Raw genomic sequence first — 25,724 nt, 5'->3', positions numbered from 1 at the left:
TTCGATTGGGGTGACGATTCGATTCAGAATCGATTTTTGATTGAAAGAGCTCTGAGAAATAGTTATATTACTTAAAAAATGTTTATGTTTAAGAAAATGCAGCTTTACAAGGTTAATCAAGTGATTCTCAATGTAAATTTACTTATCTGCTTTGCTCGTTCAGAGTTGGCTGGCAGTTTAGTGAAGCGCTGGTCAGTAGTCAGCAGAGACCGCTCCAGGTGATGGTGTAGCATGTGGGCTTGCGGATTTGAAGTGTTTCCGAAGTACTTAACTTTCTTTTTGCAGATTTTGCACACTGCATAAGTCATGTCAAGCTCCTTCTTGGGCAGCAAATAATAAAATCCAAAATGCGCCCAAACATTTGCCTTCAGCAAAGACGGTGCTGGCTGAATTAGTTCTTCGTCCGCCATGGTAAGCTGCAGCTCACGAATGTTTGAAGCACGCCTGACCCTCCCCTCGCGGGGACGTAGCAGTACGGAGGCCGTTGCCTGACAAACAGTACACGCAGCGAGTAAGCAAGAAAATGTTTAAAAAATGCTTTTTAAAAATCGATTCTTGGACATTTTGGATCGATTCAGAATCTTAATAAATACACTCAACAAAAATATAAACGCAACACTTTTGGTTTTGCTCCCATTTTGTATGAGATGAACTCAAAGATCTAAAACTTTTTCCACATACACAATATCACCATTTCCCTCAAATATTGTTCACAAACCAGTCTAAATCTGTGATAGTGAGCACTTCTCCTTTGCTGAGATAATCCATCCCACCTCACAGGTGTGCCATATCAAGATGCTGATTAGACACCATGATTAGTGCACAGGTGTGCCTTAGACTGCCCACAATAAAAGGCCACTCTGAAAGGTGCAGTTTTATCACACAGCACAATGCCACAGATGTCGCAAGATTTGAGGGAGCGTGCAGTTGCCATGCTGACAGCAGGAACGTCAACCAGAGCTGTTGCTCGTGTATTGAATGTTCATTTCTCTACCATAAGCCGTCTCCAAAGGCATTTCAGAGAATTTGGCAGTACATCCAACAGCCTCACAACTGCAGACCACGTGTAACCACACCAGCCCAGGACCTCCACATCCAGCATGTTCACCTCCAAGATCGTCTGAGACCAGCCACTCGGGCAGCTGCTGGAACAATCGGTTTGCATAACCAAAGAATTTCTGCACAAACTGTCAGAAACCGTCTCAGGGAAGCTCATCTGCATGCTCGTCGTCCTCATCGGGGTCTCGACCTGACTCCAGTTCGTCATCGTAACCAACTTGAGTGGGCAAATGCTCACATTCGCTGGCGTTTGGCACGTTGGAGAGGTGTTCTCTTCAACTCTATGCGAAGGAGATGTGTTGAACTGCATGAGGCAAATGGTGGTCACACCAGCTACTGACTGATATCCCCCCCCAATAAAACAAAACTGCACCTTTCAGAGTGGCCTTTTATTGTGGGCAGTCTAAGGCACACCTGTGCACTAATCATGGTGTCTAATCAGCATCTTGGTATGGCACACCTGTGAGGTGGGATGGATTATCTCAGCAAAGGAGAAGTGCTCACTATCACAGATTTCGACTGGTTTGTGAACAATATTTGAGGGAAATGGTGATATTGTGTATGTGGAAAAAGTTTTAGATCTTTGAGTTCATCTCATACAAAATGGGAGCAAAACCAAAAGTGTTACGTTTATATTTTTGTTGAGTATAAGAATCGCGATTCGGACGTGAATCCATTTTTTCCGGCACCCCTATTCAGTATAGTGTCCGTCAGACTTCCCTCAGCAAACTGATTTGTTTATTATCACCCTGCTTTTGAAGTGAGCCTGCGATCAACAAAAATGACTATAAACTACTCTACTTTTTCTGTTTATTACACATATGACATCAAATGCTATCGTGATATATGCGGAAATATTTGTAGCATCCATGTTGATGACAAACAGGGTCTAATACTGTGACTGAAATGGGTCATTTCATTTTAATTTTTTCATTTATAAAGCCCCAAATCAGAGCAAAGTTGCCTTAAGGTGCTTCACACAAGTAAGGTCTAACCTTACCAAGCACAAGAGCAAGCACACAGGTGACAGTGGTCAGGAAAAACTCCCTCTGATGATTTGAGGAAGAAACCTCAAGCAGACCAGACTCAAAAGGGTGGCCCTCTGCTTGTGCCATGCTACTGACACACTTAACAATACAACTATACAGGAAATTTGGGGAGTCCATTCTGGTGTACAGGACGGGAGGCTTGCAGGAGAAGACACCCACTGTCACTTCTGCACCTCAAACAGAGAGTAAAAAACAGAATAAGGCACCAGAAAGACAACAAGACTACAGCCCCAGACTTCAGATAAAACTGAGGCTCTGTTCAACACTACTTTCTGTACATACATGTCAAAACCGCATCCCCTCTCGAAGTGCTATTATCTTTGAGGCGACCAGAACAAGAACACATCATTTCAAGTCTTTAGACGGTAATTAGCTGATATATTTACTGCTCAGCAAGGCACTAATTTTTCAGCACTTATATAGTTGCTGCACCTGACCTTTGACCTTGCTCTGGAGACAGATAAGTGAGCTTCTTTTTTGGATGTATAAAGGGCATCATCAACAAATCATCAACAAGCTTTTATAAACATTCAAAAGAGACTTTGGTCTCTTGAAAAAACAAGAAAAATCAAAAAACAAACCCGATGTCTGCAAGGAACATTTTACAGAGTGACACAATAACATCAAAATTAAAACAAATAAATTCAATTGTAGGAGCTTTTGTTGTGGGTCGTTTGTTTGGATCCACATTAGTGATTACAAATGTAACAGTCATTTTCCCACAGGCCCTCAACAACGCCGACATCAATATAACCTTCAGATGTGCAGCGCAAACAACACAAGAACGACTGCGGCATGAAAACAATACTGCAAACTGAATTTCATAAAGATTATGTGAAAGTAATTCAATGAAGAATGGAATAAACACAAGTATTTGGAACTTAAAACAAGAGATATCAGTTTAAAACAAATCAAGACTTTGGAGAAGTTAATCAGAAACAGGTGCATTGCAGGTTAAGATGGCGGAATATTCAGAGAATCTTTTGGGCAAACGGCAGCGCGGCACTCGCATCAGGAGAAGAGTGCAGGTTAGATGTACCGAAGAGGCTCAGACAGCTGGAATAGAACAAGTTGAAAATAGAAAATAGCTACAAAAAGTTTGGTGAGCAGGAAGCAAATGCCAGAAAATGTTCCCAACTAACCACCTCCAATTTGTTCACAAAATAATATTATTCAAAGTACATTTCGAACAGAATTTCAGCCTTATATCTTTATTAGTTTTTGAGATATTGGGGCTTTAAAACTGGGGCGTGACACTAATTTGACCATAAAAACAGGTAGTTGAACTGCTTATGCTGGATGCACGAAACTTTTAAGGAGTTGCTTTTAGGTTCTAGATGTCTTTAAGTACTATAAAAGAAGATCCACAGTTGCACTATGGAGGCACCCAAATAAATGAATGGGTAAATGGACATCAGTGCTACAAACACACATCATATGCTATTTGGAAATCAGCCAATCATCAGCCACGTTTCATGGATTATCATCTAGTTTCTGCTTAAAACTGCACTCCAGTCATCTGTCTCAGCAACAGATATCTGAAGCTTTTGTACAACAGTCATTTCCACATAATTTCAGTATTATTTCATCATAAAAGATGGAGGAAGCGATCAGAGTGCCACAGCTACAAGGGCTGCTAGCTGTTGCGTTCACTGCGTGTCCGACATTTCAAAGCGTCAGTGAATATTGCCTCTTTTCTGCTTAAAACAGCCTCGTTTTTGCTTAAAACTAACTTCAGAGTAATTTTTGGTTTTGATGGTTAATAATCCCATTAATCCATTTTGGGTGAGAGAGATTATTTCTCAGACGAGCTGTTGACATGCTGAAATGACGTATGCGCAGTGGAGGCAGGGCAGACCGATTTTTAGGGGGGGACCACTTGGTCTGCAACATGGGACTGTTGTTGCGGGCAAGAAAAGAGAATTATCTGTCATTTATATTTCACACGCTAGTTTTTGTTTTTGTTTTTTGCGTTCCTCGTAATGTGCCTTTTCCGTGGGACAGCGCATGAAGGTTCTCGGGTGGACTAGAACTTTTCTCATATGGGTTATGGGTTACCCTGTTGCTGCGGAAAAGTTCTCCTGCTGCAGGAGAACTTAGGAGAACTTTCTCCCTGCTATAGCAGAACTTTTCTCAGCCACATTCTCCTGCGTGCTGCACAGTGAGTGCTGCATGCGTGAGTTTTGTAAGGGAGACCACGGCCATTGTCCCCTAGAAAATGTACAATTTATAACTCTCTGAAACACTATTGCCTGCATTTTGAGGGCCATTTCCATCAGGTAACAGGTCAAAAAGTGGTTTTAACCCAAATCGATCTCGGATCAGATTGAATAATAAAAAAATCTATTCTGAATCTTAAGAATTGGAATTGAATCGATTCTTGAAATTTGAATCGATACCCAGCCCTAGTGTGAATGGCTTTGTTTGTTTGTCTGTATGTGATTCCGCAATAAACTAGCGACATGTCCAGGGTGTACCCTGCTTCTTGCCCACTGACTGCTGAGATAGGCTCTAGTTCCCCCATGACCTTTACTTGGAATAAGAGGGTATGGAAAATGAATGCCCCCAGTGGTGCAGAGTGCAAACTTTATATCAATATAAATTGCTGACACATTGCAAGTTCTACATGCTCACAACTCCTAGTACTCCCAAGCAGTCTTCCAGCCAAGTACTAGGCAGGTCCTCCTTTGCTTCACTTCTGAGATCTGACTGGGTCATGTGTGCGCATAGCAGCATGGCTGCAGCAGGCAAACATTCATGTCAGTAAAAAGCCATAATTCTCTTGTCTTCTGCACCAGGCAGAAGTAAAAACCCCCCTTTAATGTTTAATGGGCGGGCCAGCAGCCATGACGAACAAACAATTAAAGAAGGCCAGGCACTGTACATTTTATTAAGTGATACTGGGTTGGGCAGCTTGTTGCTTCAAGAATGGTCTTTAATTCCTTGTGGCATAGATTCAACAAGGTGCTGGTAACATTCCTCAGAGCTTTTGTCCATATTGATGTGACATCATCATGCAGTTGTCATACCGTTGCACCACCATCAACCTGCATTGCTGATACGACTGAGGATGAATCCATACTTTCATGGTTTTGTCAGTGTTTTTCCAATCCTCCATTGTCTAATTTTGGTTAGGCCACTTCAAATGTAGCCTCAATGAAATGTTCAAAAAGCACCCATGTATTTCATGGAGGATTTGGCATATTGTACTTCAGTGACTCTTTTGGTTCTTTGGCGTGCTTCCACATTGAACAGGAGGTGTTATGTGCAGACGCGAGTTGAGGAGCGGACCAGCGTCTGACTGAACCCAGCGCTAACATAACCAGAAAGCGGTTCCAAAAACAAAACAAATTTATTTCCCTTTTGTGCAATAATTGTGTACAACATAAATGTGCGTTTGTCTGGCGAGGTGAAGGACGGCGCACTCTCCAGCGCCCAAAGGGATCAAAGCCCGACCCTTCTGGACCCAGACTCACCGCCGAACACCCCCCAGGTGGACACGACAAACTGACTCTGTGAAGGATGGAAAAGGTGAGGTAAGTCAACAGCTACAACAAATATCCTTCAAAGGCACACACTATCAGCAACACATTCAGGTCTGAATTTAAGCTTTATGTAAATGAGCAGCTTCTCACAACAGGTGGAGGATCATCATTCCGTACGCCACGGCAGTGAGAAGCGAGCTGCACAATTCTCAATGTTCAAATATACTGCGTAACAAAATATCAAATTACTGTTAACACTTATTCAGACAATCATCACCTCTGATGTGTGCTGACAGCATGTGTCCCTCACCCGTCCTCCTTCACAGGCACGATGTGTCAAACCCAGGCGCGGTCCTCAGCATCTCACAAACGAACGTCACAAGGTCGAGTTCCCGGCAATTCTGCTTGAACCACTCATGGCTTAAATGCAGAACGCCATCTCATTATCTGCTTCAGCTGAAAGTCTTTAAGTTTACACGTGAGCATCATCCACAGGTGCTGCGAGTCAGTAGGCCTGCACGTAAACATCCTCCACAGGTGCAGCTAATAATGCTGATGAGGGTGAAGGACTCTTCTGCCAGCACCTTCTCCACAGACAAAAACCAGTTTGCATACCACCTGGAGAGCAAAGAAAAGAAAACAACACAAAAACATCCAGCCAAACCCCCCAACACACAACAGGAGGTGTTCGAAGGGAGTTCTCATACGCAGTGCGTCCACTGGAATATATCAAAATCAGCACCTCAGCATTCCAAAATCCAACTCAGGAAAGCTTAAAGTAGTATAAATTGTGTATGCTGTCATGTTCATACAAACCGATAATCACATCCATCATCGTAGTTTTCCTCAGCACTGTTAATCACCAATGAAACAAACCGTCTAAACCAGACCTTTACTGTGTCGCCTCGAGTCCTTCTTGCAACATAATCCTATGTGACTTTGCTAAGAGGTTTCTCTGTATACAACTGGAGCATAAAACAAAGAGATGTATTTTGGGGATCTCAAGAATCAATGCTCTGCTACAATCCAGTGTCCTCTGGATAAAGGCTGCATGTTTTGAGGATTTTGTTTTGTTGAGCTCATAATTCAAGACAGATATGATGGTAGTGCCAGAAAGATTTCACTCAGGCTTTTAGGAGCAAACTGAAAAAATGTTCTGCTGTGTTGTGGACAGCGGTTTGGAGAGGTGATTCAATGTTTGGAAAGGGGTATGTTAGCTTTGGTTTAATGTTCATATCCCTTGTGGGCTGTTGGATATTGTGGCACCACTGTTGGTTTTTATGGAAAATATGTATTTTTTTAAGCGCTTTGTGTTGAAAGTCGGGCTATTAGGTGAGAATTATTGGTTCAGTGCTCATTGTTATGTACCCTGAATGATGTTGCATCACTACTAAAAGGGCAGATGGCCTACTTGAAATTGTTTTCATCTTGTGTTTTCATGCACCTTACTGCTGACTGTGCCAAACACATGCATATGTTTGCACGCATGTGTGCATCCTCTATCCTTTGTGTGCACCTTCTGTCTACAAGGGGCTTTCAGGGTGGCATCAAGACCACCTAGTGTGAGTGCGAGCGCATCGAGCCCCTTTGAGGGACTGAAACAGGGCGGGCTGGGAATGATTAATGGGCCAGCGAAGTGACACGCTCCGCGGCTCAGCTTCAGACCCCTGGCCAGCTCTCCTGCTGCGCTGCCACCCGACACAGCCGGCTCAGTGACAGTGCCATTTGTGCGCCCACACACAGCACACTTCCACAGTGTCACTTACCCGTCTGCCCCAAAAAGTGTTAAGGAACTCCACAGTGGAGGCATAGCTAAGCTGCTTTGGCCGGTGCCATCCTCCCTGCTGCGCTGTCAACACTGGAGTCTTTTTACTGCGAGACAAAGACAACAACTGAGTGGATTAATTGAAGTTCAATAGAGTCTCATTAGAATGACGATAAATCAACTCATAACTAGAAGGGGACTCCGCCACGCCACATATCAATATCGAAGGATGTGGATTTGCAAAAAGGCAAACTAATACATTATGCTATATTCCTGAGTTTAATCCGGATCATCACCAAATTTTAATTGATTGATCCTGGACATATTTCCCATCATTCCACCAAATTTGGTTCCAATGCATTTGAAACTTTTTGAGTTATCCTGTTAACAGACAAACAGACAGACAAACGCCGGTGAAAACATAACCTCCCTGACGGAGGTAATTATAGGGAAATTTTAAATTGCGTAAAGGCTGCATGCAGTTGTTTGTACCATTTCAAACTAATTTATACCTATTTTGTATTAAGTGGCTCAAATTATATACTTTAAAAAAGCAGATTTTTAAGATTGTAACCACAAATACCCCATAAACCTTTAGGTTTCCATATACGCTTTCACACCTACACAGTATGTTCTGTTTTTACCAGATGGGCTCCAAACAGACCAAATATCCAACCCATGTGTGCATTTCATAGTTATATTGTATAGCAGCATAGTGCTACTATATACTTGTATGGTATAGCAGTATAGTTAGTTTTGCTGTGAAAAACAGAAAAATGCATCCTTGGTTGACATGGGTGTAGACAGTCCAAGTGCTTCACACATAAAGTTGCCTTTTTTGTTGAAACGCAACAGAAACACTGCAATGCAAAGCAATGACAAGCCAAATGGAAGTTTTCTGTGAATACTTGTTAAAGTTCCTGACTGAGCATACTGAATTAAAATAAAAGCCTACAGAAAAGACAGTAGGTTAAAGCATGGCATTGCTAGAAAGAAGCTGTAACAAATTCAACAACACCAAGCGGGGCTAGTTCCAGGATGTGATATGACGTGATGTCATAGTTAAAATTAGTTTATAAAATGAGTCTGTAAAATTAGATTTTACTTTGGCAAATAAATTCAAATTCCGATGTCATAAAGCGTCAAAAGTGCTTACGTGCGTGAACTGGCAGCACCAGTGCTGCAACAAAAACAAACAAACAAATAAACACGCGTCTCCACAAACCTCTGTTCTTCCCGGAGTCCTGAAGCCTATGACAGTACAAGAAGGTCAGCTGCAGTGATGATCCTGGAACAACAAAAAGAAAGATATTACTGGAACAAGACTCAGCGACACAGATCAAAGACACAACAAAACCAGATCGTGTCGCAGAGTGCGCCTGTTGTTTATACAGTGAGAAATTGAGACGTGGGTTTCAGATAAGAGGTCTCCTTACTTGTGTACACTGTGGTTGTGCACACAGGGATGCTCATCGGTGAATCAAACTGCCAACAAAACTGAAATGAAAACAAAAATTTAAACTGACACAAAAGCAAACACAAAATAATAAACTATAACAAATTACTCAGGATTGTTTTATTTATTTATTTATTTTTGACCTTTTTAATAATGCTAGTTTTGTTTTCCGTATCTAGCCGCAGGTGCAGTGGGTAGAGTGTGTGTGTGTGTGTTTATTTCCTGTTAAGCCCAGTGTAACTAAATGCAGGCTGTTTGCGCCCCATGCCGTGCTTTGAGATCAGATTACATGCTGCATAAATAACAAAGAGGAGTTGGACACACTCTGAATACACAGGCGCTATGCGCTTTCGACCATGGCTCGCAGATCATCAAGATAGGGCCCTGTAGGTGTGACGGTGCTTTAAGAAAAGACCGCTTCCTTTGCCTGTAGCTTCAAAAGCCAAGCTGCTGCTGCTTGCTCCACCCTCTTTCCTTTTCCTGACACAAACGTGTGTTATATATGTCTTAGAACTCCAAAACGAGCCATATCATCATGAGAATTTTGGTTCCCACAGTGCTACAATTATGAATCTTCAATGTTGAATTTGAAACTGTAACCATATGTAGGCATCGGATTTTACACAATACAACCTCTTTAACTATAACTAACATTTGGTGGATTGAACACAAACGCTACTTCAGGAATGTAAGTGTTAATTGGGCACCGCAGTCTGGTTTGAGGGCAGGTGCTAAGGGGTAAAATATGACCCATATGATGTAAATAATCTACTTCTGAGGACAGAAACATGGCATTTTCTCTGAGTTTTTGGGCAAATTACACGCAAAGTGAAAATGCCCAGAAAAAGTGACGATGCGGTGGGAAAGTGGACATGTGTTGTGGTTTGTTTGTGACCCAGAGCTCAAACGTATCGAGGTAGTTGTGCAGGCGAAAGAACGTAGCTACTCTGGTTAGCTGTGTAGGCTAACACTTACCAACACAACCTCTCACTTTTGCCTTGTCTTCCCTTCTCCACTGGGAACCCAAAAAACTGCACTTTTCGCAACTGCTTAGGTGATTGCAGCCAAAAACAAAACAGTACACCATTTTCCGTGTGAAGTTATGCTGTGTATATATTGCATAATGGGAGCGGCTGTCCCTATAAGTGGTTAAATCCCATGATATCACACAGGGTTCAAACGAGACTGCTAGTCAACTTTTCATGAACAGCCACATATCTGCAGAATATTTGAAAACAAATAATGTTTTATTGCGTATTGTAAAGGCTTTTTGTCCATCCGTCCATCCGTCCATCCGTGCTCAGCACAAGTCCAGTCCTATTACTGTCAGAGTCTTCAAATTGACAGGGAACATTCTTGGGACACAAACCATTGACAAGTTCAAAGATGGCTAACTTGGACCTATTTTAAGAGGTATTTTAAAAGGTTAAAAAGTCACATTCTGTTTCAATCTGTTCAGCTTTGTTTTTGAGTGGCATGCGTGATAGCCAATCAGAGAAGAGCTACACCTGATGTCAGTGGCTAATCTCTCCAAAATCACTTTGTCTTGTGTGTTTAAATACGTTTCTCATATATTATGTAAAAGTTAGCAAGAAATAAACACTTCTAAAACTGAAAATGCTGTCTTTGGAACTTAATAACACATCTGAACTTTTGCAGATGTTAGCATGGTGACATCACAGGCTGGTAGCTAGCTGCAAAACTCTGTTTCGTTTGTATGTAAATATAACCTTTTTGTCATTTATTATGTAAAAGCTAGAGAGAAATAAACACTTCTAAAACTGAAAATGCTGTTTTTTAACCTGATAACACCTCTGGAGTAATTTACAAGACGTTTGCAAATGTTAGCATGCATGTTGACTTTGGCTAACTCAAAGGTAACTTCCTATGGAGTTAAATTTGTCTCATTAATACCTGCAAATGTACAGAGGGTGATCTACAAATATTCCTTAATTTGCACAACCTCTGCTCTTAAAATGTAAATATTGTTTTTGATTGTTTGACTGACTAATAGGACTTTAATGAACATGTACCAACTGTACGTAAGACAATAGGATCTTAAAAATTAATTAAATAACTGCAAATTATAAAGAACACAATGCTTATATGGCAGAGGGCATTGTGTTATATTTATTTTTCCATCTAACTTGTGCATGGGCCCCTCCAAAGATCTCTGTTGCCTCTGTAATGGATCTGTACATCCCTCCGTGCTCCACCTCTCACATACCCAAGTGACCAATTCCTCTCCGAGAGAGAATGAGGAATCACTTATTGGATTTGAGGAGGATATCCAGCAGGTCAGATTGAGGAGAGGAGAACACACGGGCTACCAGACACCCGTCCCCATGTGGCTATAAATATCCCAGAGTTCCTTCCACATGTGCTCAAAGGAGGAGAAACCAGGGGATTCATCTGTTGCGATCCTCCCTGTGTACAGTTATCTATGTGAGTGAAGTAAATATCTTGGATAGACCGGAATTTTCCACAGGTGGAGGATTAAGACTCCTTCAACTCTTCCATAACTCTTCCAGTCCGAGTGGACTTGTAGCTTCTCCGGACTGAGTGTTCCCATCCTTTTTTCATCTCTTGTCCAGGTCACCATGGCTACTGTGGAGCAGATGGCTCGTCGCTGCTTCACACGCTCACAGCAAACAATACAAAGCCACTTCATTCCTCGTCTGACTTGAGAAACTCCAACACATCAGCGTTTTTCTTGCCGCCCCTGCAGCCTCGGCGTAACGGCTCACGGCGTGCACACGCACATACACACATATCTGCACAGATGTGCGGTTCTGTGTACCGCATGTGCTGTGTGACTTATTTACACAGACATTGAGGCTAAGTTTCTCATGACAGTCTGTCAAAGATAACATACTGTATCTGGTTTCCACTTAAGCAGGCAGCTGGAAAAACCCATGACCCCGGAGCAGAAAGTCGGTAACAAAACCCTTGTTAGATTTCACTCTGATGTTCAACAATAATGTGGCGCGTGGGCTCAAATGGAGAGTTTTGTGTTTTCTGGAGAATCAAGAACATGCATGAGAATATTAACAGAGTGAAGCAGAATGAAGTTAGCTTTAGGGCCGCTGAGTGGGAACAAGTTTGACATTTTTGATAGAACATCTTGAATGTATTACTGGCACATGAAGTAAATTACACATAACATAAAAAAAACCATCAAACTGCATGAGTTCGCGTGTTCAAGGTGTCTGTGTGCCGTGTGTCTCAGCATTGTCATGTATGTGCTGGGTTGTGACGGTTTTGTGTAGAGAAATGCAGTAATAGCGGAGGAAACAATGGAAAAATCATTCAGTTGATGATACAAGCACGAAATATTCACATTGACTTACTCTTCAAATTTTTCTGAGGAGCCAAGTGAAAATCCAAAACAGTCTCTAAATTTATTCCATTTCCCTATATCACTGAAGATTATTGGTGGATTTGAGTGAATACTGAGTCCGTTAATAATTTTTTTTTGAAATGTCAAACATGATTTTTCCATTAATTATCCCTCAAGAGACCTTTTTACGTCTGCCAAGGACGTAATAAAATCATCTGTGTTTATTTATTTATTTGTCTGTCTGAGTGTTAGGAGGATTACGTCAAAACTACTGCACAGACAAAATTTTTACCACAGATATATTTTACACCATAGAAAAAAACTATTAAGTTTTGGAGGTGATCTGGATCCGGATCCGGATTCTGGATCAAGTTTCACTTTCTATAGGCTTTGAAGGATTACGTCAAAACTACTTCAGGGTTTCTCACCAAATTTTCACCACGGATATATATTGGGGCATGGCTGACTCCATTGAATTTTGGAGGTGATCTGGATCTGGATTCTGGATCAAGATGAGCTTTATATAGGCTTTGAAGGATTATGTTAAAACTACTTCAAGGTTTCTCACCAAATTTTCACCACGGATACATATTGGGACATGGGTGACTCCATTGAATTTTGGAGGTGATCAGGCCCAGATCCAGACTGGTTTGGACCGATCGTTCGTCATTGGTAAAAAAAAATCTTGAATAATTCTGAATAGTGCCAAACGTGTCACCGTGGTGAACACAGCTTTTCGGTGGTTTTCATGTCAACCTATAGTCCGTAAATTATACAGATTTTTCCAAGTTTCAGAGTAATACGGACGTACAAATAAAGTCCGATATTCAGGGTTTGGTCTGCAGCGGCTCTGTAATCAACCGTTTCTGCAGCACGACTCCACTTTGAAGCCGTGAACCATTGAAGCAATGCTTCGCTCCACTAGCTCATTGGTTCTTTGATTCGCTGCTCTTCAGAAACGGCAAGTCCGCTTCTTAACCTCTCTCAAAACCATTAAAATACCGTGAGTCACTTTTGTGTGGATTAAAGTCACTAACTGGGACTCTTGTCTTGTTGCAGTCAAGAAACGCAAATCGTCCTCCGTTCCGCTGGCACAGCTTCAAACGCTGAGTGGCTCACTGCTGAGACAGAGTCCGGTTGGAATTAATAACTTCAAAATGAATTGCTGCTTTAAATAAAATGACACCTCTTACAAACGTTGTAAGACAGACAAGAAACTACAATCGACTAAAACGTTTTTTTTCCTCCCACAATGAAACGTGCTGTATTTCTTTACAAATTACATCCTGAAGTGAAGCACAGCAGCTGCAAGAGCTCAGCTCAGATATATGGAAAGACATTTATGCCAATAATGCCTGAAAGGAAATGCTTTTGACAAAAACTACAGATTTTGTTTATTCCTATTTATGTCCAGAGATCAAGGATCCACCATGTAGAGTTTATTATGTCCAAAGTTTAAGGATCCAGTGACCAGTTTCATATTTATTTACTTTAAGACTCAATAAGATGTTCAATTTCAATTCAATTTCAATTTAATCAGCTTATAAAGTGCCAAATCACAACAAAATCTAAATATACTAAAACAAATACATCACAATTCGTGATATGTGTACAATTGTGATGTATTTGTTTTAGTATATTTAGTCATGGACATGATGGATATTGTTACCTGCTGGACTGTTTCTAATTTTGATTAGTATCAATGGAAAATGTCTCCTGTGAACTGTCTGTATCTCAATATATTATTATTAAGAATATATGCAGTCATATTTTTACTGATTTTATCAATTGAAAAAAAAAAATAATATAGATTCAGTTATAATTGAACAATTTTGGCAATAAATTTGATCCTGTTTACAGTCCATTTTTGTTATAGTGTTGTTTTTTAGGACATCATATTTATACAAATAAGAAGTGTTCACTATGGTCCATGAAGTATAATAAATATATTAAAAGAAGTGTGACAGTGTATGTTGCACACAAGTAAAAGAATGAAGATTACTGATAACAAGATGCGTACAATTTTTATTTATCATTGGGCAAAACTGCATCTGTCAGATTTTCACTCTGGATCCAGCCCTGGTGATCTGGATCTGGATTCTGGATCAAGATTCACTTTATATAGGCTTTGAAGGATTATGTCAAAACTACTTCAAGGCTTCTCATCAAATTTTCACCATGGATACATAGTGGGGGATGGGAGACTCCATTGAATTTTGGAGGTGATCCAGACCAGAATTTGGATTCTGGATCAAGATTTCTCTTTATCTAGGCTTTGAAGTATTTCTTCAAAACTACTTCATGGATTCTCACCAAATTTGCACCACAGATAGATATTAGGGCATGGAAGACTCCACTGAATTTTGGAGGTGATCCAGATCTGATTTGGCGGATGACAGAAATCTCTGGTTGCTCTTGTTTGTGTCTATTATATTGTATATTCATATAGAATATCACTTTTTCAGCAAACTAAAGTTGTATGGCCTTTAAATTTCACAAAACTAATAATATTTTGTTTCTACTTAAATCTAAGTGTTATAATGTAGCTTTATTTTTGTAACACATTGCAAAATTGCAGCTCATTTTAATGAAGAGAACATATTTGAATCACTAATTGAAGAAAATAAGAACAACCCCAGGTTTCTTTTCAGCACTGTAGCCAGGCTGACAAAGAGTCAGAGCTCTATTGAGCCGAGTATTCCTTTAACTTTAACTAGTAATGACTTCATGACTTTCTTTGCTAATAAAATTTTAACTATTAGAGAAAAAATTACTCATAACCATCCCAAAGACGTATCGTTATCTTTGGCTGCTTTCAGTGATGCCGGTATTTGGTTAGACTCTTTCTCTCAGATTGTTCTGTCTGAGTTATTTTCATTAGTTACTTCATCCAAACCATCAACATGTCTATTAGACCCATTCCTACCAGGCTGCTCAAGGAAGCCCTACCATTAATTAATGCTTCGATCTTAAATATGATCAATCTGTCTTTATTAGTTGGCTATGTACCACAGGCTTTTAAGGTGGCAGTAATTAAACCATTACTTAAAAAGCCATCACTTGACCCAGCTATCTTAGCTAATTATAGGCCAATCTCCAACCTTCCTTTTCTCTCAAAAATCCTTGAAAGGGTAGTTGTAAAACAGCTAACTGATCATCTGCAGAGGAATGGTCTATTTGAAGAGTTTCAGTCAGGCTTTAGAATTCATCATAGTACAGAAACAGCATTAGTGAAGGTTACAAATGATCTTCTTATGGCCTCAGACAGTGGACTCATCTCTGTGCTTGTTCTGTAAGACCTCAGTGCTGCTTTTGATACTGTTGCCCATAAAATTTTATTACAGAGATTAGAGCATGCCATAGGTATTAAAGGCACTGCGCTGCAGTGGTTTGAATCATATTTATCTAATAGATTACAATTTGTTCATGTAAATGGGGAATCCTCTTCACAAACTAAGGTTAATTATGGAGTTCCGCAAGGTTCTGTGCTAGGACCAATTTTATTCACTTTATACATGTTTCCCTTAGGCAGTATTATTAGACGGCATTGCTTAAATTTTCATTGTTACGCAGATGATACCCAGCTTTATCTATCCATGAAGCCAGAGGACACACACCAATTAGCTAAACTGCAGGAATGTCTTTCAGACATAAAGACATGGATGACCTCTAATTTCCTGCTTTTAAACTCAGATAAAACTGAAGTTATTGTACTTGGCCCCACAAATCTTAGAAACATGGTGTCTAACCAGATCCTTACTCTGGATGGCATTACCCTGACCTCTAGTAATACTGTGAGAAATCTTGGAGTCATTTTTGATCAGGATATGTCATTCAATGCGCATATTAAACAAATATGTAGGACTGCTTTTTTGCATTTGCGCAGTATCTCTAAAATTAGAAAGGTCTTGTCTCAGAGTGATGCTGAAAAACTAATTCATTCATTTATTTCCTCTAGGCTGGACTATTGTAATTCATTATTATCAGGTTGTCCTAAAAGTTCCCTGAAAAGCCTTCAGTTAATTCAAAATGCTGCAGCTGGAGTGCTAACAGGGACTAGAAGGAGAGAGCATATCTCACCCATATTGGCCTCTCTTCATTGGCTTCCTGTTAATTCTAGAATAGAATTTAAAATTCTTCTTCTTACTTATAAGGTTTTGAATAATCAGGTCCCATCTTATCTTAGGGACCTCATAGTACCATATAACCCCAATAGAGCGCTTCGCTCTCAGACTGCAGGCTTACTTGTAGTTCCTAGGGTTTGTAAGAGTAGAATGGGAGGCAGAGCCTTCAGCTTTCAGTCTCCTCTCCTGTGGAACCAGCTCCCAATTCAGATCAGGGAGACAGACACCCTCTCTACTTTTAAGATTAGGCTTAAAACTTTCCTTTTTGCTAAAGCTTATAGTTAGGGCTGGATCAGGTGACCCTGAACCATCCCTTAGTTATGCTGCTATAGACTTAGACTGCTGGGGGGTTCCCATGATGCACTGAGTGTTTCTTTCTCTTTTTGCTCTGTATGCACCACTCTGCATTTAATCATTAGTGATTGATCTCTGCTCCCCTCCACAGCATCTCTTTTTCCTGGTTCTCTCCCTCAGCCCCAACCAGTCCCAGCAGAAGACTGCCCCTCCCTGAGCCTGGTTCTGCTGGAGGTTTCTTCCTGTTAAAAGGGAGTTTTTCCTTCCCACTGTTGCCAAGTGCTTGCTTACAGGGGGTCGTTTTGACCGTTGGGGTTTTTCCGTAATTATTGCATGGCCTTGCCTTACAATATAAAGCGCCTTGGGGCAACTGTTTGTTGTGATTTGGCGCTATATAAATAAAACTGATTTGATTTGATTTGATTTACCTGGGGAATTCATGGTGAATATTGTGTTTTCCTCTAACACTGTCATGCAGTATGAACTGCAGGACGAAGTCCGTATGCGCATGGATGAGGTTTTGAGATTACTTGCAACCTGACCCACTTGTATGATGAGCATTCCTGGGATGTGCATGCTAACATCCGAAGATGTCTGCATCTTCTGGTTTCAAAAACAGCATTTTAGATGTATTTATTTCTTGCTGTTACAAAATATATGAGAAACACATTAGCTTTATACAGAAATAAGATGTTGTCAGAGCATATTCCGCCATCTTGGTTTATTGTTTGAGCAAGCAGGCATCTGACATCACGCTGCCTTCTTTACTCTCATTGGCAGTCACCATGTGCTTCCCAGCATCCCTTGTGCAGATCCTGGGAAGCTCCCATATGATCTATGTTGTCTCTACCAAATGTAGGTTATGGCATCTGATCACTTGTATTTCTACCCTTCAGGGGTTGAAATGTAACAGTTCTTTCCAGATAGCACAAATTTTGATCATATTGGCAACATTATAACATGGTATTTATGTTATGTTATTGAAATGCCTAAAATTATAGTGGTGCCAAAGTAAATTCGTTTAATAGCTTAAATCTTAAAAAAAATAACAACAGGCAGGTAGCTTTATCCTTTAATTTCTTCTAGCAGGACAGGTACAAAAAAAAAAAATATATCATTAGCTTGTCATCCCTTGAACGGTTCTCCCCCAAATCATTGGTTAGCTGCTTCATAAGGATCGCCATCAACCATTCAAATATGTTGAACTGTGATTACTGACACACTAATGTGTTGACCGTTGTACACACGGCCAATCAGAAAACGGTGTAATGCTTATAACATTTGTGCTGTAGAAGAAGATGAAAGTCCTGTACAGGCCTACATGCCCATTGGGACCGGTGCGTATATGATAACATGAAGTGGATGAAATTCTACGACCCCCCTTGGATGTAAACCCAGTCCATCACAGGTTACTTCCTCAGCAAGACGTGTTGGAATGTCCAGAACTGTGCAACAACAAATTTGTTTCCTGTCGAGACCAAAGTTGTCAGCTTTCAAATGCAGCTGTCAAGTTTATTATGTATGTAATGTACTTAATGTAATGTACTCTGGTTAAAGCAGCATGATGGATTGAAACCAAACCAAAAACCAAACCTTGCCCCTCCTTTACCAGGCGTACACTCACGAACTTGCTCATATGCGTACAGCAAAGCTAATGGAGAGCGACATGCTGTAGGCTAGAGCTCTGACCAGAATCACGAGTGTAGTAGGGCTAAAGTAAAGCCCTTTCTTAGTAGACGTGATCTTGAGACAGCCATTCATGCTTTCTTCAGCTCCAGACTTGATTACTGTAATGCATTTTATGCTGGTACTAACCAGTCTTCTCTTGCACATCTCCAACTTGTGCAAAATGCTGCTGCTCATCTGTTAATGAACACTTCCAGGTGTGAGCACATTACACCTGTACTTTACTCACTCCACTGGCTTCCAGGTCATTTGAGAATCTGATTTCAAGATTTAAATGTTTGTTTTGAAAGCTATTAATGGCCTTACACCTTTCTACTTATCTTAAATTTTAACTCTCCACACTCACAGTAGGACATTACAGTCATCTGATCAACTTTACTTACTGTAGATGTCCCAAGGTCAAAATACAAACTCTGGGGTGATTGTACTTTTGCTTTAGCTGAACCCAGACTGTGGGACAGTTACCTCCTGATTTGTGCGTTATTTCTGACCCAGCACTTCTTAAATCAAAGCTCAAGACTTATTTATTTAAACTGGCTTTTAATACCTAGTGGTGATGCGACATGTTTTGTTTGTATGTACCATTTTAACTCAACTGTTTGCTTGTTTTATTTTTGTGAATTCTAGATGTTTGATTTTATTGAAAAGCACTTTGGACACCGTCTGGCTGCTGCAAAGGGCTACAGTATACAAATAATGAATGTTTATGAGTTCAATGGTACAAATATTTAATTTGGTCCATTGAAAGAATGTAAAAACATTCATTATTTGTTTTATATAATGGCTAAAATAGATCCTTGTCATTTCATATTTTATTAATTGATAAACAACAGAAAAGGAACTTATATTTTGGTGATCTATTGTTGCGAAAGTCCAACATGAACTTCAAATAGGAGTCCAAATTGTGATGATGTAGTCCAGGGAAGCTGTGCACTGACTTCATACTTCAAAAAAAAAACAACAAAAAAAAAAAAACAGTTTGTGTAGTTCCTCAGTCCAGCGAAAAAGCACGTCAGCTTTGCAGCTTTTCATCCTAACAGCTCTTCATGCCTCCAGAGAGCTGACAGTGGAGTGGATTTTTTTTAATTTTTTTTTTTAGCACCATCAATTAGCTCCTTCAAATTGTTGTCCATCAGCAAAACAAACTCCACGTTTAGCTAGACGGCACCCCCACAAGTGGGCAGGGTTCACAGTGTGCAATAGTACAATACGTATGAAACAAAATTGCAACGCAACACAAATAGGACGAATAATCCATGTCATGTGACATACAAAGCACCAATCAAATGACAAGGATCCACTCAGCCGTTATATAAAAATAAATGATTGATAGTTCCCCGCGACCTGAACCAGGAAGAGCGCTTGAAGATGAGTGAGTGATTGATAGTTGTGGTAACAGAAGTTTCACTGTTGTTGCTAGATGTCAATGACTATTCCATCGAGCTGCTTTAATGAGATGGTTAATGATAATAATATTTCACATTAGGGCCTGTTAAATGTTTCTTAGCAATACAGATGAAAGTATAGCCCCACCTACAGTTCTGGGGAAGTTAAAATGTTCACCAACCAGTGGTGTGTGCAGATCAGAGCACAAGGTCATAGTGAAATGAACACACCCTTCCTGCTGAGCAGTTGTCCAGTTAGATATAATTTGCCAAATGTGACGTAAGGATGACATTTTTCGCCTCTGTTTGCAGATTTGCTTGAAAATCAAAGCAATACTCAATAAATAAATAGATAACATGGATTCAGTTCTGAAGATGCAGACATAAATACTTCAAATGAATAAATATGAAAAGAACTAACCTGAAAACAATATGCAAACTGATATCTGAACTTATCAATATTCAGGAATCAAACTGAATTTAATTAGATGCAGCAGCCCATACAAACACTTGAGATCATACTTGGATACACACTATATCCCAGACATTGTAAAAGTATATCCTGCTGAGGATGTGTGTGCTTTTGTTTTAATTGTTATTACAATTTCCGAATGTTCGCTGGGTTCATGCTCACCAGCATGTTGGCAGGAAGAACCAAGCCTTTTCCTCTCTAACTCAATACCATGTCCTGGAAGCAACCTAGCAACCAGAGCAAACTTTGTGATGGAATATTAAAAACAACACTTGAGATCTTTCAGCAAGATGATACCACCTACTCTTCATAGATGCATGTATTATGTACACAGTTATAGTAACTCATTTGTGATGAAACACCTGAATTAACAAACTAGTCAACCTCTCTACATGTAATTAACAAATATATTAAAAACACAACAAAAGTCCCATTATCTTCTCTTGATGAGATCTAGCCACAATTATGTTCCTTCACGTACATCTCACCATCATTGTGTGATGGTTCAGTGAGATCCAGAAAGGAGTAAAGGAAACGTTACGTTTGTGAAGTCAGTTTTTGATGCATGGAGGAGGATTGTCTTAAAAAAGAAGAGATCTGAGATACAAACCTATATTTGATGTTTTGGTGAAAGAAAATCCTCCTCTATACCTCTTCATCATGAGCTGTATGAAAAAATGCAAAACATGCACTATGCATAATTTCTCCAATCACAACCACAGAACCCTATAACTTCTTCTGGGTTGTCTGGGTGTCTTGGTGGCTTTCCTCACTCTTCTCCTTCTTCCACAGTCACTCAGTTTTTGAGAACTGTCTACTCCATGCAGAGTGCCATACTGTTTGTATTTCTTCCAAGACATATTCAGTGACTTGGAAATGTTTATGTATCCATCCCCTGACTTCACTTGTCTGAAGAAAACTGGCAATAAAACAGTAAAGGCCTACACTGTAATTCATTAACAGTTGTATCTTGTTTTACTAAACTAGGATTTAGTTGTATAACCACATTTTTTCATGATTTCTTCACATCTGCCAGGCATTCATTTTGTTGGTTTGGAACCAAGATTTTGCTGGTTTACTAGTGTGCTTGGGGTCATTGTCTTGTTGAAACACCCATTTCAAGGGCATGTCCTCTTCAGCATAAGGCAACATGACCTCTTCAAGTATTCTGACATATCCAAACTGACCCATGATACCTGGTATGCGATATATAGGCCCAACACCATAATAGGAGAAACATGCCCATATCATGATGCTTGCACAACCATGCTTCACTGTGAACTGGGGCTTGAATTCAGAGTTTGGGGGTTGTCTCACAAACTGTCTGCGGCCCTTGGACCCAAAAAGAACAATTTTACTCTCATCAGCCCACAAAATATTCCTCCATTTCTCTTTAGGCCAGTTGATGTGTTCTTTGGCAAATTGTAACCTCTTCTGCACGTCTTTTATTTAACAGAGGGACTTTGCAGGGGATTCTTGCAAATAAATTAGCTTCACACAGGCGTCTTCTAACTGTCACAGCACTTACAGTTAACTCCAGACTGTCTTTGATCATCCTGGAGCTAATCAATGGGTGAGCCTTTGCCATTCTGAAGTGGAGAACCTGACACGGTGGTGCAGAGACAACAACCTCATCCTCAACACCCAGAAGACCAAGGAGATAGTTGTTGAATTCCACAGGTCAGCCCCCACCACTCCCTCCCCCCTCTACATCAACGGAGCAGCGGTGGAGATCGTCTCCTCCATCAGGTATCTTGGAGTCCACCTCTCCAACACTCTCACCTGGCACACCAACACCACGGCTGTCATTAAGAAAGCCCACCCACATCTCTATTTTTTGAGGAAATTGAGAAGGGTGCCGGACTGAACACAGACGTCCTCAGGGCCTTCTACAGCTGTGCAGTGGAGAGTGTGGTGTCCTGCTGCCTCCCTGTGTGGTATGGTGTCTGCACGGTGGCGGAGAAGAAAGCGTTGCAGCGGGTGGTGAAGTCTGCACAGAGGACCATCGGATGCAGCTTACCACACATTGAGGACATCTACATCTCCAGATGTAGAGACAAAGCCACCTGCATCCTCTGAGACTTCCCCCCCCTGCGCACAGTCTGTTCACACCCCTTCCCTCTGGAAGGAGGCTGTGCAGCATCTGGGCAAAAACATCCAGACTGAAAAACGGCTTCTACCCAAATGCTGTCAGACTGTTGAATAGTTCAACAACCACCATCAAACTGAACATTGTACTACATGCACATTGTCACCTTCTTAATACTCTAACGCTGCTGCTGCTGACCCTGTGCCTTGTATATATATATTCTATGGCCACAGGGGTGCGCATATTGCATATTGCATATTGCAAAAGTTTATATTGCAAAAGTTTATACAATAGGTTAGGTTTAAAAAAATAATAAAAAAAATAAAAAAATTGTCCCAGTTAACTACACCAAGACCTGGAGAAACTGCATCTCATTCTGCCTGTAAGGGCCGAGTGACAATAAAAGTGAGTCTGAGTCTGATAGTGTCTCTGTCCATCATTCAACTTTACAGCACACTTTGTACAAAAAGATACTGTATGATGCTGTAATGCAGAGGAAGCCTTTTCTGCTAACATGCCACAAACACTCACTTGAGGTATGCTAAAGCACATTTGGACAAACGAGCTTCATTTTGGAATAAGGTGCTGTGGACTGATGAAACTAAAATTGAGTTATTTGGACATAATAAGGGGTGGTATGCATGTCTGAAAAAGAACACAACATTCCAAGAAAAACACTTAATATCTACAATAAAATTTCGAGGCGGTTCCATCATGCTATGGGGCTGTGGGGCCAGTGCAGGTACTGGGAATCTTGTTAAAGTTGAGGGTCACATGAATTCCAGTCAATATCAGCAGATTCTTTAAAGCAATGTTCATCAATCAGTGACAAAGTTGAAGTTGCACCGGGGCTGGATCTTTCAATGAGACAACAACCCTAAACACTGCTCAAAATCTACTAAGGCATTCATGCAGAGGAACAAGTACAACATTCTGGAATGGCCATCTCAGTCCCCAGACCTAAATATTATTGAAAATCTGTGGTGTGATTTTAAGCGGGCTGTCCATGCTCGGAAACCAAAAAACCTGACTGAACTGGAGATGTTTTGTAAAGAAGAATGGTCCAAAATACCTTTAGCCAGAATCCAGACTCTCATTGGAAGCTACAGGAAGCAAAAGGATCTACTTAATATTGATGTATTTTTTTCTGGGTGCCCAAATTTATGCACCTGCCTAATTTTGTTTAAAGAATTATTTACTTATTTTATTTTTACTTTCTGTAAATACTAGAAACTTCATTTCACATCTCAAATATCATTGTGTTTGTCTGCTATATGATATATTTAACTGAAATTTCTGATCCAGACAACCAATGATTTTTAAAGGAAAATCCTGAAAATTACTGCTGGTAATCTCATCCACATAAAATTCTTAGACGATTGCCTTGCATCAGTCAAAAGCTGGATGTCTAGCAATTTCCTACTTTTAAACTCTGATAAGGACTGAAATGATGGTGCCATCTTATCTGGCTGATCTGGTGGAACTCTACGTGCCGGCCCGGGCTTTGTGGTCGCAGGATGCCGGACTTCTCTGTGTTCCCAGGGTGAAGAAGAAGTCAGCAGGTCAAAGAGCCTTTTCGTATCATGCACCCACTCTGTGGAACAGTCTTCCTGCGACCATGAGGCAGTCGGAGTCCGTGGACATTTTTAAGTCAAGACTGAAACCTATTTTTATTACTCATTTCTCATGAATAGTTTTTTATTTTTATCTGTTTTATTCTTTTACTTCTGTTTTTTATTTATGTATTTGAAATTTTTTTAAATTAATTTTTAATTATTAAATTTTATGTTGACTTGTTTTATGTAAGGCGCCTTGAGACGGCTTTTGCTGTGATTTGGCGCATTATAAGCTAATTAAATTAACTAAAGGTTCATCGGCATGAATTTGACCAGCTAACACTTGGTCAAGGCTCGGATGTGTCATACATCATGCTGACAAAAATGAGGAACCTTGGGGTAATTTTTGATCCTACGTTGTCCTTTGACCACAACATTAGAGATATTATGAGGACTGCTTTCTTCCACCTGCGAAATATAGCAAAGATTCGTCCCATCCTATTTATGTCTGATGGTGAGACCCTGATTCATGCATTTGTCTCTTCTAGATTGGACTACTGCATGTTCTATTTTTCTGGTTTACCGCAGTCCAGCATTAGGGGTCTCCAGTTGGTTCAAAATGCTTCTGCCAGACTTTTGACAGGAAGCAGAAAGTTTGATGACATTACACCCATTTTGGCATCTCTTCACTGGCTTCCTGTCTCTGTGAGATCAGATTTTAAGGTTCTGCTACTAACCTATAAAATTATTTACAGACTGGCACCTCCCTACTTAGATGACCTAATTAAACCCTACGTAGTGGCCTGGGCTCTGTGTTCTCAGGGTGCAGGACTACTTTGTGTCCCTAGGGTGAATAAAAAGTCACCCTAGGGACAGCTCTGTGACTCACACCCTGTGCGAGTCACAGAGCTTCTCTTATCATGGCCCCTGTTCTGTGGAATGCTCTCCCTGCATGATTCTGTGGAGACTTTCAAGTCCAGACTTAAGACGCACTTATTTTCCCTTTCGTATGGCTAGCATACTGTCATAGTATGTTACTATGCTTTTTACCCTTTTTAAATTCATTTATTAGGAAATGGAGTGGGGCCGCGCCTCAACTTTATCTAAAATCTGGATCTTATATACAACAGTCACACATAGCCGAAATCACACAGAATGACATCAGACTTATGAATCGGCGCACATCCGAAAAGTGTTGGATTTCAGTTCCAAAATGTTCTGACAGCCATTTGCGTAAGTCCACACAGTTGGTCAAAATCGGCCGGTGGCCCCGAGTGTGACACATGTGTGTGTCACATGTTCAAAACTCTCCGGGCGCCGTCGAGATGGGTCTGAATGCCATCTGACCGCAATTTACGTATTCTGAAGGTAGCATAAACAGGATCCAAAACTATTTGAGCGCGTATGAGGGAACCTCGAGATGGATCGGGCATGGCAAAGCCTGCAGTATAACCTGCACATGCCACTTATCCACTTATAATGTTCACCTTCACTGCCCCCCCCCGGCATGCAAAGGAACCCTTGGTCATTGATATGTATGTGGCATGCAGCCATCCATGTGCAGGTGATGTCAACATGGCGCAAATAAACCGAAAGCACCGTGTCCACTACGGGTCATTGTATGGCACAGCGCACGGTGCTGCAGATCTGGACAGGCTGTTATATCCATAATAGACCTGACAGTACAGATAATATTCCTCCACATGAGCGACATAAACAATATGAAATATTGTGCCCATCAGATCTGCGACACCACGGCAGCTGGCGGACAGTTGTGCACGCTGTCACAGCTCACGTCAGATGCTCAGAGCTGAACAGATCTCACCGCTGTAATAAACAAATTATTGCTTGTTCACATTTAATTCTGTCGGACATATGACGTGGAACTATTTCGACATGACAACATATGAAACATGAATCTCACCTCCAGGAGCATTTTGCAGCAAAGTGTGCTAGGAGCCAGG

At 40.7% G+C, this 25,724-nt stretch overlaps 1 protein-coding gene across 1 annotated transcript in view; it reads left to right on the top strand.

The window, feature by feature from the left end:
• ntn1b (netrin 1b) overlaps positions 1–25,724 on the top strand; it is a 119,041-nt gene that overhangs the window by 11,223 nt on the left and 82,094 nt on the right. The window lies entirely within an intron of this gene.

This window comes from Thalassophryne amazonica, chromosome 16 (assembly GCF_902500255.1).
Source record: "Thalassophryne amazonica chromosome 16, fThaAma1.1, whole genome shotgun sequence".
In the NCBI taxonomy this organism is placed as follows: domain Eukaryota; kingdom Metazoa; phylum Chordata; class Actinopteri; order Batrachoidiformes; family Batrachoididae; genus Thalassophryne; species Thalassophryne amazonica.
Note: the sequence above shows the minus strand (reverse complement) of the source record. Positions and strands in the feature narration are given on the sequence as shown.